The sequence below is a fragment of the Peromyscus californicus genome, unplaced genomic scaffold, assembly GCF_007827085.1.
Source record: "Peromyscus californicus insignis strain IS unplaced genomic scaffold, ASM782708v3 Scaffold_13__1_contigs__length_99412109, whole genome shotgun sequence".
In the NCBI taxonomy this organism is placed as follows: Eukaryota; Metazoa; Chordata; class Mammalia; order Rodentia; family Cricetidae; genus Peromyscus; species Peromyscus californicus.
Genome location: NW_026294424.1, coordinates 99,372,870 through 99,386,336, shown reverse-complemented (window position 1 = coordinate 99,386,336; position 13,467 = coordinate 99,372,870). Strand labels below are relative to the sequence as shown.

General features: G+C 40.3%; 1 protein-coding gene across 15 annotated transcripts in view; it reads left to right on the top strand.

The window, feature by feature from the left end:
* The window catches only part of Rnf212 (ring finger protein 212), a 77,549-nt gene that overhangs the window by 13,921 nt on the left and 50,161 nt on the right, over positions 1–13,467 (top strand). The window lies entirely within an intron of this gene.

The following is a 13,467-nucleotide window of genomic DNA, read 5'->3' as shown; positions in this document are numbered from 1 at the left end:
AGAAGAAAGCCAAGAGGTCAGAACTAAGAGCCTTACCCTTCCTGCTTCAGTGATCCTCTTTAGCCAAGAGAGCTCTCCGAAAGGAGCTACTTCCTGTCTGTTCGTCTTTATATAGACTGTATGTTCTGCCTTCTTATTGGTTGTAAACCCAAACACATGACTGCCTCGTCACTGTCTGTTGTACAGCCCTCCAGGTCCTCTATGGTATTGAGATTAAAGCTGTGTGTCTCCAATGTTGGCTGTATCCTTGAACACACAGAGATCTACCTAGCTCTGTCTACCAAGTGCTGGGATTAAAGGCGTGCGCCACCACCGCCACGCTCTTGCTATGGCTCTAATAGCTCTGACCCCTGGGCAACTTTATTTATTAACATACAATTAAAATCACATTTCAGTACAAATAAAATACCATCATAGAGATGATTATGGATCTAGGTGCCAATTTCCCAGTTTGTCTTTGTTGGATGGATGTTTTGTTCCTTGGTTTCTATTTGCTCTCTGGTCTTCTGGTTTATGTGGCCTATGATTGAGCATGGGTTCTCACCCCAAGTTGGGGACTGGAAATCTTATAGTACATGTGGCCTTTGTTCTAGCAAGGAGTATCTGCCCAATTTGGGGGCTGAAAAAAGGGAAGAGGGGAGGAAGCTTGGGGATAGTGTTGAGGAGACACTGAGAAAATGGGGGAGGTCTGTGGGCAGGTGGCCTACATGGACTTTTGGCAGATGGTGTGTTATTTGTTTGAGCAAGGGGTCTCCACCAAAGTTGGAGTCCACAACACAGAGATGAGGAGGGAAGTGGAATTGGGGTAGTTTTGGGGGGTTATTGAAAAAAATGAAGGAGGTCCACAGGTGAGCAGCCTACATGGATATCTGATGGCTGGCATGGCCTCTGGTCCAGCAGGGAGTCTTTGCCTCAGTTTGCATACCTGTTCTTCTGGCTGGTGTGGCCTGCACTCGAGCAGAGGCTATCTATCTGTTTGATTTGGGGTATGAACATGGCTTTGGTATAGGGTTGGTGGGGGGTATTATATCTGTAGGAATGTAGGAAAAGTGGAAGTTTCATAGGCTAGTGGCCTACCTTCCTGTTCCTCTGACTGGTGTGACATTCACATGAGCAGGGGTTGTCTGCCTGAGTTGGGGGCTAGAACACAGTCCCATATCTCTTTTTCTGGATGGGAATATATCCTGTGCCATTGTGTTTTGGAAATCCTTAATTTGTTTCTTGATTTTATAAGATGTGACAGTCAAGAGATTGTCTTGAGTGTCAGAAGAGACCTTGGACATTTGTGCTATTTGGGCTGCTACAGATTATGAGGATCATTGAAGTTAGACTAAATGCATTTTCATTTTTTTCTTTATATTTATTCTTTACTTATACAATACATCCTGACTACAGCCTCCCCTTCCTCCACTCCTTCCAGTTCCCCCCTCAAATCTCCATTTCCCCAGATCCACTGCTACTCTATTTCCCTTCACAAAAGAGCAGGACTCCCAGGGATATCTGCCAACACATCATAACAAGGTGCAAACCCTCATATCAAGGCTGGACAAGGTAACCCAATAGGAGGAAAAGTGTCTCGAGCAGCCAAAAGAGTCAGAGATACCTCAACTCCTATACTTAGAAGTTCTTCAAACACCCCAGGCTAAACAACCATAGCATGTATGCAGAAGACCTGGCACAGAGCCATGTAGGCTCCATGATTGCCACTTCAGTTTCTCTGAGCCTCTGTGAGCCCTGCTTAGTTTATTCTGTGGGCTATATTCTCCTGGTTTCTTCAACTCCTCTGGCTCCTACAATCCTCACCCCCTCCTTCCACAGGATTCCCAGAGCTCAAGCTAAATGTTTGTATAGAGATCTCTGCATGTGCTCCCATTAGCTGTTGGAAGAAGCCTCTCTAATGACAATTGGGCTAGGCACCAATACATGCTTATAGCAGAAAATTGTTACAAATCATTTCATTGACTTTTTTCTTGGTTAGATGCATTTGGTTCTACCCTATTTCTCTGAGCCATCCAAGTTCTGGTTCCCGGCTGTCCAGGCAGTGTCATGCATGGGCTTTCTCCCACAGCTTGGGCTTCATGTTAGACCAGTCATTGGTTGGCTACTACAGAAACTCTGAACCACCCTTGCCCCAGCATATCTTGCAGGCAGGACAAGTATGAGTCGAATGTTTTGTGGCTTGGTGTCCCAGTCCCATCACTGGGAGCCTTATGTGGTTACAGAAGATGGCTGGTTCAGCCTCCATATTCTTGATTATTAGGAGTCCTCACTAGGGTCACCCTTATAGATTCTAGCAAGTTTGCATTGCACTGTTTTCATATCCCCTGCTAAAAGCTCCCTATACCATTCATCTCTCCCTGTATTCTCCTCCTCAGTCCCTTCCTTACTCATCTAATCCCTCTTTTTCCCAACCTCACCTGCCATCAGTACATTCACAAAATCTATTTCCTCTTCCCAGGGAGATCCATGCATCTCCCCTAGAGATATTCTTGTTACTTAGCCTCTCTGCATCTATGGATTGTACTGTGATTACTGTGATTGTACTTTACTTAATTGCTAATATCCACTTATAAGTGAGTATATACCATGTTTGTCTATGTGCTTATGGTTGCCTTACTCAGGATAATAAAGAACTCAGGAAACTAGACAAAACAAACCAAATAATCCAATTATAATGAGATACACCTCTGAACAGAATTCTCAGTAGAGGAACCTAAAATGGCTGAGAAACACTTGAAGAATGTTCAACATCCTTAGCCATCATGGTTATCAAAACTACTTTGAGATTTCATCTTACACCTGTCAGAATGATTAAGATCAATAACACAAGTGACATCTAATACTGTCAAGGACATGGAATAAGGGGATTCATTTCTTTTGCAAGTGCAAACTTGTACAGCCACTGTGGAAATCAATATGTAACGGTCAGAAAATTGGGAGTAAATCTACTTCAAGACCCAGCTGTACCACTCCTGGGCATATACCCAAAAGATGCTCCTCCATCCTACCAAAAGAATACTTGCTCTACTATGTTCATAGCAGTTTTATTCATAATAGCCAGAAACTGCTATGTCTGTGAGAGACTGTGTTGATTGATGATTGATGTGGGAAGGATCCTCCACTGAGGGTAGCAATATTCCTAAGAAAGTGGGCCTGGGCTGAACAAGGGAGCAATCTGAGCATGAGACAGTGACTAGGCAAGAGAGAAAGCCAGGAAACAATCTTTGCCCATGGATTTTTGCCTTCAGTTGCTAGCTTGAGTTTCTATCCTAAGTTCCCAAAATGGTGGACTGTAACCTAACAGAATTAGCCAAATAATCCTGTTCTTTACTTGAGAATCTTTTGGTTAATGGATTTAATCATAGCAACAGAGAAAAAGTTAGAACAAAAATGGGACACCAAAAGTGATTTTATTGCTAAGTAGAACCTGGGAATGTTGTCTTTTGGAAGAATGTGGAAAGTATCAAGACTTTAGGTGGCAAAAACCATAGAAAGTTGTACACAGAACTTAATTGGCTGTTCTTGTAGGACCAGGAAGATGAGGATGTTGAGAGTAATAGCAGAAAGTGGAGATTGAAATCATAGGATTTCAGTTGAAATACACTCCATAAAAATTGAGCTAGAGGTCATTTATGTGATACTTTGGCTCCAAAATCTTTCTTGTTCTGCCTACGCCCTGGAATTTTAGTAAGGCAGAATTAAAAAAATAATGGGAGATCCTGCCCCGGACTTCCCTTCTGGAGCAGAGAGAGAGAGAGAGAGAGAGAGAGAGAGAGAGAGAGAGAAGAGCTCCCATCCTGCCCCAGACTTCCCTTTTGGACAAGAGCTCCCATCCTGCCCCAGACTTCCCATTTGGACAAGAGAGCTCCCATCTGGACAAGAGAGAGAGACTTCCTGAATCTGTCAGCTCTGTCTGAACCAAGTGTGCGGATAAGGCCAAGAAGGAAACACAAGGAGATGGGCAGACGTCAAGGCAGAAACACATACAACAAAATGAATAGCAATACAGCATAACCAGGATCTAGCCCTCCTCCAACACCTAGACATGAACATCAGAAATTGAAAGAAGCAGAAGAAAACAGCCTTATGAATGACATCATGAAGAAGGTAGAGGCTTGTGTAGAGGGAAAGACAAAAAATGGGAAGAACGCTGTAAACAACTAGAGGAAAGGGCAAACAAATTAGAAGAAATCAATAAAGTCCTGGAAGAAAACAATAAAGTACTGAAAGAAAATCAAGAAAAAGCAATGAAACAAATGAAGGAAACAGTCCAAGACCTGAAAAGGGAAATAGAAAAAATGAAGAAGACACAAACAGAGGGAATGCTGGAAATGGAAAATCTGAGTAAATGATCGGGGACTTCAGATGCAAGTATAACCAACAGAATGCAAGAGATGGAAGAGAGGATCTCTGGCGTTGAAGATACAGTAGAAGAAATAGATTCATCAGTCAAAGAAAACACTAAAGCCAACAAAGTCATGAACCAAAATGTCCAAGAAATTTGGGACACCATGAAAAGACCAAACCTACGAATAATAGGGTTAGAAGAAGGAGAAGAATACCAGCTCAAAGGCACAGAAAATATATTCAACAAGATCATAGAAGAAAACTTTCCCAACTTAAAGAAGGAAATGCCTATGAAGATACAAGAAGCCTATAGAACACCAAACAGACTAGACCCCCCAAAAAGTCCCCTTGCCACATAATAATTAAACAACTAAACGTACAGAATAAAGAAAGAATATTAAGAGCAGCAAAGGAAAAAGGCCAAGTAACTTATAAAGGCAAACCCATCAGAATAACACCTGATTTCTCAGTGGAGACTTTGAAAGCCAGAAGGACCTGGACAGATGTAATACAGACACTAAGAGACCATGGATGCCAGCCTAGACTAATATACCCAGCAAAACTTTCAATCACCATAGAAGGAGTGAACAAGACATTCCATGACAAAGCCAGATTTAAACAATACTTATCCACAAACCCAGCCCTACAGAAAGCACTAGAAGGAAAATTCCAACCTAAGGAAGTCAGATACACCCTCAAAAACACAGGCAATAGATAAAGCCACAGCAGTAAACCCCAACGAAGAGAAGTACACACACATCACCACCAAAAAATAACAGGAATGAACAATCATTGGTCATTAATATCCCTCAATATCAATGGACTTAATTCACCTATAAAAAGACATAGGCTTACAGAACACATCTCAAATTCAAAGATAGACACTACCTAAAAATAAAAGGCTGGGAAAAGACTTTCCAATCAAACGGTCTTAAGAAACAAGCGGGTGTAGCCATCCTGATATCCAGCAAAATAGACTTCAAACTAAAATCAATCAAAAGAGATCAAGAAGGGCATTACATACTCATCACAGGAAAGATCCACCAAGATGAAGTCTCAATTCTGAACATTTATGCCCCAAACACAAGGGCACCCACATATGTAAAAGAAACATTACTAAAGCTTAAATCACATATAAAACCCCACACATGAATAGTGGGAGACCTCAACACCCCACTTTCACCACTGGACAGATCTCCCAAATCGAAACTTAACAGAGAAATAAAGGACTTAACTGATGTCATGACTCAAATGGACTTAATTGATATCTACAGAATATTCCATCCTAACAAAAAAGAATATACCTTCTTCTCAGCACCCCATGGAACCTTGTCTAAAATCAACCACATACTTGGCCACAAAACAAATCTCAACAGATACAAAACAATTGGAATAACCTCCTGTGTTCTATCAGACCACCATGGTCTAAAGTTGGATTTCAACAACAACAAAAATTACAGAAAACCTACAATCTCATGGAAACTGAATAATGCTCAACTGAATCACCAATGGGTTAAGGAAGAAATAAAGAAATTAAAGACTTCCTAGAGATCAACGAAAATGAAGACACCACATATCCAAACCTATGGGACACTATGAAAGCAGTACTAAAAGGGAAATTCATAGCACTAAATGCCCACATAAATAAGTTGGAGAAATCTCACACTAGTGACTTAACAGCACACCTGAAAGCTCTAGAACAAGAAGAAGCAAAGTCTCCCAGGAAAAATTGATGCCAGGAAATTATCAAAGTGAGAGCTGAAATCAATAAAATAGAAACAAAGAGAACAATACAAAAAATTAATGAAACAAAGAATTGGTTCTTTGAGAAAATCAACAAGATAGACAAGCCCTTATCCAAACTAACCAAAAGACAGAGAGAGAGCATCCAAATCAACAAAATCAGAAATGAAAAGGGGGACATAACAACAGACATTGAGGAAATCCAGAGAATCATCAGGTCATACTTCAAAAACCTCTACTCCACAAAACTGGAAAACCTAAAAGAAATGGATAACTTTCTGGATAGGTACCACATACCTAAGTTAAATCAAGACCAGATAAACTATTTAAATAGTCCAATAACCCCTAACGAAATAGAAACAGTCATTAAATGTTTCCCAACCAAAAAAAGCCCAGGACCAGATGGTTTCAGCACAGAATTCTACCAGATCTTCAAAGAAGAGTTAATACCAATACTCTCTAAACTCCTTCTATGAGGCTACAATTACCCTGATTCCTAAACCAAACAAGGATACAACAAAGAAAAAGAACTACAGGCCAATCTCCCTCATGAACATTGATGCAAAAATACTCAATAAAATACTGGCAAACAGACTCCAAGAACACATCAAAACAATTATCCACCATGATCAAGTAGGCTTCATTCCAGGGATGCAAGGGTGGTTCAACATACAAAAGTCCGTCAATGTAATACACCATATAAACAAACTCAAAGAAAAAAACCACATGATCATCTCACTAGATGCAGAAAAGGCATTTGACAAAATCCAACACCCCTCATGATAAAGGTCTTGGAGCAATCAGGAATACAGGGAACATACCTAAACATAATAAAGGCAATTTACAGCAAGCCAACAGCCAACATCAAATTAAATGGAGAGAAACTCAAAACAATCCCACTAAAATCAGGAATGAGGCAAGGCTGTCTGCTCTCCCCATACTTATTCAATATAGTACTTGAAGTTCTAGCCAGAGCAATAAGACAACATAAGGAGATTAAGGGGATACAAATTGGAAAGGAAGAAGTCAAGCTTTCCCTATTTGCAGATGACATGATAGTATACTTGAGCGACCCCAAAGATTCCACCAAGGAAGTGATACAGCTTATAAACACCTTGAGCAACATAGTAGGATACAAGATCAACTCAAAAAAATCAGTAGCCCTCCTATATACAATGGACAAAGAAGCTGAGAAGGAAATCAGAGATACATCACCCTTTACAATAGCCACAAATGACATAAAATACCTTGGGGTAACACTAACCAAGCAAGTGAAGGACCTATATGACAAGAACTTTAAGTCCCTGAAAAAAGAAATTGAAGAAGATGTCAGAAAATGGAAAGATCTCCCATGCTCATGGATAGGCAGGAAAAACATAGTAAAAATGGCCATCTTACCAAAAGCAATCTACAGATTCAATGCAATCCCCATCAAAATACCAACACAATTCTTCACAGACCTGGAAAGAATAATACTCAACTTCATATGGAAAGACAAAAAACATAGGATAGCCAAAAGAACCCTGTACAATAACACAACCTCTGGAGGCATCACGATCCCTAACTTCAAGCTCTACTATAGAGCTACAGTAATAAAAACAGCTTGGTACTGGCATAAAAACCAACATGTGGACCAATGGAATCAAACTGAAGACCCTGACATTAATCCGCACACCTATGAACATATAATTTTTGACAAAGAAGCCAAAAGTGCACAATGGAAAAAAGAAAGCATCTTCAACAAATGGTGCTGGCATAACTGGATATCAACATGTAGAAGGCTGCAAATAGATCCATATCTATCACCGTGCACAAAACTTAAGTCCAAGTGGATCAAGGACCTCAACATAAATCCAGCTACTCTGAACCTGCTAGAAGAGAAAGTAGGAAGTAGTCTTGAACGCATTGGCATAGGAGATCACTTCCTAAATAGAACACCAGTAGCACAGACACTGAGAGAAACAATAAATCAATGGGACCTCTTGAAACTGAGAAGCTTTTGTAGAGCAAAGGATACGGTCAACAAGGCAAAGCAACAGCCTACAGAATGGGAAAAGATCTTCACCAACCCCACATCTGACAGAGGACTGATATCCAGAATATATAAGGAACTCAAGAAATTAGACATCAAAATGCCCAACAGTCCAATTAAGAAATGGGCTATAGAACTAAACAGAGAATTCTCAACAGAGGAAACTCAAATGGCTGAAAGACATTTAAGGAATTGCTCAACATCCCTAATCATCAGGGAAATGCAAATCAAAACAACTCTGAGATACCACCTTATGCCTGTCAGAATGGCTAAGATCAAAAACACTGAAGACACCTTATGCTGGAGAGGATGTGGAGCTAGGGGAACTCTCCTCCACTGCTGGTGGGAATGCAAGCTTGTACAACCACTTTGGAAATCAATATGGCGCTTTCTTAGAAAATTGGGAATCCATCTCCCCCAAGATCCAGCTATACCACTCTTGGGCATATACCCAAGGAATGCTCAACCACACCATAAGAGCACTTGTTCAGCTATGTTCATATCAGCATTGTTTGTAATAGCCAGAACATGGAAACAACCTAGATGCCCTTCAACTGAAGAATGGATAAACAAAATGTGGTACATATACACAATGGAATACTACTCAGCAGAGAAAAACAATGACATCATGAGGTTTGCAGACAAATGGATGGATCTAGAAAAAATCATCCTGAGTGAGGTAACCCAGACTCAGAAAGACAAACATGGTATGTACTCACTCATAGGAGGATACTAGATGTGGAACAAGGATGACTGGATTGCTACTCACATCACCAGGGCGGCTACCTGGAAAACAGGACCCCAAGAAGGACACAGGGATCGCCCAATAATGGAGAAATGGAAGTGATCTACATGAACAGCCTGGACATGAGTGGGGGTAATGAAGGGCGAGGGTCGAGGGAAAGAGAGCTTGGGGGAGCGGGAGATCCCAGCTGGATCAACAACAGAGAGGGAGAACAAGGAATAGGAGACCATGGTAAATGAAGACCACATGAGAATAGGAAGAAGCAAAGTGCTAGAGAGGCCCACAGAAATCCACAAAGATACCCCCACAACAGACTGCTGGAAATCGTCAAGATACAGCCTGAACTGACCTACTCTGGTGATGGAATGGCCAAACACCCTAATTGTCATGTTAGAAACCCCATCCAACTACTGAGGATCTGGATGCAGAGATCCATGGCTAGGCCCTGGGTGGATCTCTGGGAGTCCAATTAGCGAGAATGAGGAGGGTTTATATGAGCGAGAATTGTTGAGACCAAGGTTGGATAAAGCACAGGGACAAATAACCAAATGAATGGAAACACAGGAACTATGAACCAATGGCTGAGGGGTCCCCAACTGGATCAGGCCCTCTGAATGGGTGAGACAGTTGATTGGCTTGATCTGTTTGGGAGGCATCCAGGCAGTGGGACCGGGTCCTGTGTTCATTGCATGAGTTGGCTGTTTGAAACCTGGGGCCTATGCAGGATCGCTTGGCTCGGCCTGGGAGGAGGGAACTGGACCTACCTGGACTGAGTCTACCAGGTTGATCTCAGTCCGCGGGGGAGGCTTTGCCCTGGAGGAGGTGGGAATGGGGGGGTGGGCTGGGGGAAAGGTGAGGGGGGCGGGAGGGGGGAGAACTGAATTGTATTGCAAAATAAAAATAAAAAATTTTAAAAAATGGGAAAAATTTTTAAATGGAATATTGAATCTGTTAGATGGGTATTACTGATGATTCATTCAGATCTACAGTGGAAAAAAAACAAGTGGGGCAGAAATAAATGAAAACTAAAAGGTAGTTTCAGATGGCAGTCAAGTGCTGAAACAGGCAGAAAATTTCAAGGAGTTTATCACTATTATAGAGAAGGCCCTTGTGCTGGAATTGAAGCCAAAGGGTAAGACTCCATCCAGCTAAACCTTCAATTTATGGAAGGAGTAAGCAAAGTGATTTCTAGCCCCAGGAAGCAACTTCACACAAAACCTGCTTCACCTGTGCTCCAAGTGTGTTAGTGTCCATCCCAATTAAGAAGTCAAGCTTTGCAGGATCACCCATCATGTGCTGATCCTGGAAACAAGAAAGAATCAAAATTTAAAGTCACAGATTCTTAGTCTGTGGTTACAGTTCAGCATTGTTGCAGGCGTCTATGTCTGATAGAGTCAGAAACCCAGTGAGGAGACTGAGAGTTCATTGCATAAAGCTGTAATGATGCAGCCAGATGTTTGTTGTTGTTGTTTCTCTTTACTCTTTTGGGGGCTGGTGACCCAGGTCCCAAATAAATCACACATATAAGCTTATTCTATCTTAGAAATGCCCAGCCTTAGCTTGGCTTGTTTCTAGCCAGCTTTTCTCAACTTAAATTATCCCATCTACCTTTTGCCTCTGTGCTTTTATCTTTTTCTATTCTGTGTACCTGTCTTCTTACTCTGTGGCTTACTGTGTAGCTGGGTGGCTAGCCCCTGGTGTCTTCTCCATTTATTGCTCCTCCTTCCTTTTTTCCTCCCAGATTTCTCCTCCCATTTATTCTCTCAGTCCACCAGCTCTGCCAATCCTTTCCTGCCAAGCTATTGGCCATTCAGCTCTTTATCAGACCAATTAGATATTTTATATAGGCAAAGTATCACAGCTTCATAGAGTCAAACAAATGCAACATAAAAGAATGCAGCACATCTTTGTATCATTAAAACAAATCTTCCATGGCATAAACAAATACAACACATCTTAAAATAATATTCCACATTTCCCCCTTTTTGTCTAAATAAAATGAAAGGTTTTAACTTTAACATAATAAAACTATATACAACAAAACAGTTATCAAGTAAGAATTACATTCACAATATTCAGTCCATTTGTATTTAGCAAATTCAGAGAAAACACTCCATTATCCATTCCATCTTAGTGACTGTAAAATTTAATACCTAATTTGCTTTCTATCATAACTATGGAAAACTAAAACTCTAATTATTTGGTCTTTAATTCCATCAAAGAGCCCAGAAGGAATTAATAATACCTAACAACAGAGACATCTGCCTGGACAGTCACCCAAATTTCCCCTACAACATTTGGACATCCATCTTCAGCTTACATGCCTAGAGTATCTGGCAGACTTTCCAGTGAAGTGAGAAGTTTGTAGAACTGTCCTGCCTTGTATTGACAAAGTTTCTCAGTCATTTTCCTCTGTGTCCTGCAGAATATCTGACAGACTCTTCAGTGAAACAGGAACTTCAATGGACTGTCTTGCCTTGTTTTGGCAAAGTTCAGTAGTCAGTTTCATTTGTGTCCTACATGTCCAGTCTGCACAGCACACTGTCAAGAAGTCAAGGCAAAAGCAGTTTCTTTCCCAAATGGCTAATCTTGCCACAATGAAAGCAAACTCCCATGGAGTTTCTTCAATGCTCATCATCCTTTTATGAAGTAAATTGGTACTGCCAGGAGCAGATGTGTCTCTTTGTCATGAAAAAACCTTATGTTAACAAAACATTTTAAATGCCACATTTATAAGTGTTTGAAGTGTGTAAAGACCATTTATCTGTCTAAAATATACCTATTTAACCTTGAAAAATACTTAATGTGACTACAAGTTTGATTATTATAGATTAACTACTAATCTCATTTCTTAATTATACATTGCATTTTTAAATGAGGTGTAAAGCACAATACCCCAAACAAGAGTAGACACACATAGAGAGTGTAACAAAAATTAACTTTAATTTTTTTATCAATATACCAAAATCCATGCCAATGTAAAATATCTGAGATTAATAGTTGGTTTTTTTATCCTATATTCCCCTAAGTAGTAACACACATCCATAACTCACCAAATAACCAAAAGCCTTTTACACCCCTCTTGGGAATGTGGGTACCATGTTCTCCAAACTGCTTCCTGTAGTCTATGGGTGAAGGCATCTTTAGGGTCGCAGAGAGAAAATTTGAGGTAATGGCCAAGTCCTGGGAAGACAGGTGATAATCTTTGTTGGTAGATATCACCTGCCAATATTCAGGAAGTGTCCCTTGATCAAATATGATCCATCTCATCCCTGAAGGGAATCCACAGCCTCTCATCTCCTATAGGAATAAAAGCAAAAACTCTTCTCCAAAGCATTTTTTATTTCCATTTGACACATATATTTTTTTACTTCCATTTTAAAGTTAAGATAGCCCTAAAGTATCTAGGTTGGTTTAGTTTTGCAGTCCAGTTTACAATCCCATGTCTGCCAGCAGTTGTTCTTTGCTCATCAACATTCAAAAAATTCAAAATCAACACAGTAATATATAGGATCTAGACTCTCTGTGTATTTCCCATGTTTACATGGCTTCTTTCTTCTATATTATTTTTACTGTCTCTTTAAAGACTTTACTATTTTTAATCCATTTATTTCTTTCTTTGAGAAACACACTGGAACCTGGTCACAGTTTTGTTTTGTTTTGTTTTTTCCATCTGATCCACTTTTACTGCATATCACTTAGTCTTTTTTGATTACATGAGCAAACTTTTAAACTGCTAAGCAACAGCTGGGTCCTCTGCCTGTGGCTTTGGTGACTGGCTCTGTCTGCTTCTCAGGTTGTGAAAGCCAAGCCTAAAGCTTGCAGCCCAATAGGAGGTGTGTGACAGAAAACTGTGTTCAACCTTCCTAGCTGTAGAATGCAGATACTTGCACTGCCATGGGCATTTTTTCCTTTTTCCTTTTTTTTTTTTTTTTTTTTTTAATATACCTGCTGCTTGAGGACTTTCTGTAAGGAAGAAACTCTTAAAGGAGCCGTGAAAGTCAAGTCTTACGTTGGTATGCCAAAATGTTGTTGGTTGTTATTATTCTTGCTCTTAGCTCTTTTGTTCTTTATTCTTTTTTTTGGGGGGGGGGCACCACACAGCTACCAAATCAATCACACAGAGTCTTAATATTACTTATATATTTCTGACCTTACCTTGGCTTCTTTCTAGCCAGCATAACAAATTATTCCATGTACCTCTTGCCTCTGGGCTTTTATCTTTCTCTATTCTGTATACCATTCTTTAATTCTTATGCCATGGCTTGCTGTGTAGCTGGGTGATTGGCTCCCATTGTCCTCTTCTTGCTTCTCCTTTTTTTCATCCCAGATTTCTCCTCCCATTTATTCTCTCTGTCTGCCATCCCCACCTATCCTTTCCTGCCAAACTATTTGCTTTTCAGCTCTTTATTAGACCAATCAGGTATTTTAGACAGGCAAAGTATCACAACTTCACAGAGTTAAATAAATGCAACATAAAAGAATGCAACACATCTTTGCATCATTAAAACAAATCTTCCATGGCATAAACAAATATAATACATCTTAAAATAATATTCTATAACAGCCTGGGTTGCATTTTGAGACCACAAGATGTTGA